Below are 3,031 nucleotides of genomic sequence, written 5' to 3'. Positions count from 1 at the left end.
GGGGTCCCAGCATTAGGACACATTGGTAATAGGGGTCCCAGCATTAGAACACATTGGTATTGGGGTCCCAGCATTAAGGACACATTGGTACTAGGGATCCCAGAATTAGGACACATTGGTATTCGGGGTCCCAAGAATATGACACATTAATACTAGGGGGTCCCCACAGCCAACTGAATTGAATACAAATGACTTGCCTACGTTATGAATACACAATTTCCTCACTTGGTCTGGAGTTCCTCCTTAACAGAAGACTCAACCACTTTTCCTCCCTAATTCAAACGTGAAGCCAAATCACGTCGGAGTTTTCCTCTTTGGTTGGCGTCCAACTAAATGAGCGAAAGGTAAAAAAAAAGAAGAAGAGGAAAAAGCTCTGGTTTGCATTGCATCAGCTGAAATATGTGTAACAATTGTTCTTTGTCTGTCCCCGGGGGTTGCTTCCAATTCTCTTTGTTATAAGTCAGTCCATTCACAATATGTCAATGGGAGTGCCATTTACAAGAGAAACACATTCTTTATTTCTCCTAGAATGAATTTTTGTCTCTTTCCCCTCTAAGGCGGCTCACATTTCGCCGAGATTCCATCTGGAGGCCTGCAAGAAACAGAATTTTATAGACTGCCAGTTATCATCCATATAATGAAAGGCGGTTGATGGAGCTATAGACAAAGTTGTTTTATTCGAGGGAAATAACGGATTCTTTCCAGTTCATGAGGAAATGACCGCTTGCAGAAAATGTATCAAGCTGTCATAAAAATCTGACATATTTCTCTTTCCTATGCCATCTGATCGATGCATATTATATGTAGCATCGCTCTGCTGAGGATAGACTGTTGTTTCATTCCAACCAGAAAACTTCCAAACCTTGCAATTAAAGCAAAAAAAAAATCTGGACATTTAAACAATAGTGATCCATCCAAACGCTTTGCTAATCTAGCCGTGTTTTATGACAACGCATCCCAATCAGCTAAGCCCCTCCCCTATTGGAGTCTGCATGGGTTGGTGTTGGCCAGTTCGGGCTCAGTTGGGCACTAATGGCTACTCCATTGAGAGCTTCAGGATGAACTGATGGTGGTCTGATACCTGAGTCTAATGAAAGGTCTGGGAGGTTGATACTTCTTGGCTACATATCCTCCGCCCCCCCACCCCACTTTTTAATTGTGCAATGGTGGCTGTATGCCCAACATCCAAGCCCTCTGCTAAACTAGCCATGTTTATTGACAACACATCCCAATCAGCTAAGCCCCTCCCCTATTGGAGTCTGCACGGGTTGGTGTTGGCCAGTTCGGGCTCAGTAGGGCACTAATGGCTACTCCATTGAGAGCTTCAGGATGAACTGATGGTGGTCTGATACCTGAGTCTAATGAAAGGTCTGGGAGGTTGATACTTCTTGGCTACATATCCTCCGCCCCCCCACCCCACTTTTTAATTGTGCAGTGGTGGTTGTATGCCCAACATCCAAGCCCTCTGCTAAACTAGCCATGTTTAATGACAACACATCCCAATCAGCTAAGCCCCTCCCCTATTGGAGTCTGCACGGGTTGGTGTTGGCCAGTTCGGGCTCAGTAGGGCACTAATGGCTACTCCATTGAGAGCTTCAGGATGAACTGATGGTGGTCTGATGCTTGAGTCTAATGAAAGGTCTGGGAGGTTTATACTTCTTGGCTACATATCCTCCGACATCACTCCCCCCCTCTTTAATTGTGCAATGGTGGCTGTATGCCAAGCTTCCAAGCCCTCTGCTAAACTAGCCATGTTTTATGACAACGCATCCCAATCAGCTAAGCCCCTCCCCCTATTGTAGTCTCTACGGGTTGGTGTTGGCCGGTTCGGGCTCAGTAGGGCACTAATAGCTACTCCATTGAGAGCTTCAGGATAAACTGATGGTGGTCTGATTCTTGAGTCTAATGAAAGGTCTGGGAGGTTTATACTTCTTGGCTACATATCCTCCGATCCCCCTCCCCCCCTCTTTAATTGTGCAATGGTGGTTGTATGCCAAACTTCCAAGCCCTCTGCTAAACTAGCCATGTTTAATGACAAAGCATCCCAATTAGCTAAGCCCCTCCCCCTATTGGAGTCTGCATGGGTTCGTGTTGGCCGGTTCGGGCTCAGTAGGGCACTAATGGCTACTCCATTGAGAGCTTCAGGATGAACTGATGGTGGTCTGATGCCTGAGTCTAAGGAAAGGTCTGGGAGGTCGATTCTTCTTGGCTACATCTCCTCCGACTCCCCTCCCCCCCCTCTTTAATTGTGCAATGGTGGCTGTATGCCAAGCTTCCAAGCCCTCTGCTAAACTAGCCATGTTTTATGACAAAGCATCCCAATTAGCTAAGCCCCTCCCCTATTGGAGTCTGCATGGGTTCGTGTTGGCCGGTTCGGGCTCAGTAGGGCACTAATAGCTACTCCATTGAGAGCTTCAGGATAAACTGATGGTGGTCTGATTCTTGAGTCTAATGAAAGGTCTGGGAGGTTTATACTTCTTGGCTACATATCCTCCGATCCCCCTCCCCCCCTCTTTAATTGTGCAATGGTGGTTGTATGCCAATCTTCCAAGCCCTCTGCTAAACTAGCCATGTTTAATGACAACGCATCCCAATTAGCTAAGCTCCTCCCCTATTGGAGTCTGCACGGGTTGGTGTTGGCCAGTTCGTGCTCAGTAGGGCACTGATGGCTACTCCATTGAGAGCTTCAGGATGAACTGATGGTGGTCTGATGCTTGAGTCTAAGGAAAGGTCTGGGAGGTCGATTCTTCTTGGCTACATATCCTCCGACTCCCCTCCCCCCCTCTTTAATTGTGCAATGGTGGTTGTATGCCAAACTTCCAAGCCCTCTGCTAAACTAGCCATGTTTAATGACAATGCATCCCAATTAGCTAAGCCCCTCCCCTATTGGAGTCTGCACGGGTTGGTGTTGGCCAGTTCGGGCTCAGTAGGGCACTGATGGCTACTCCATTGAGAGCTTCAGGATGAACTGATGGTGGTCTGATGCTTGAGTCTAATGAAAGGTCTGGGAGGTTGATACTTCTTGGCTACA

The sequence above is a fragment of the Staurois parvus genome, unplaced genomic scaffold (genome assembly GCF_062004578.1).
Source record: "Staurois parvus isolate SC_StPar_1 unplaced genomic scaffold, SC_StPar_1.0 ptg000731l, whole genome shotgun sequence".
Lineage (NCBI taxonomy): Eukaryota > Metazoa > Chordata > Amphibia > Anura > Ranidae > Staurois > Staurois parvus.
The sequence above is the reverse complement of the archived record's forward strand: the minus strand, read 5'-3'. Positions refer to the sequence as shown.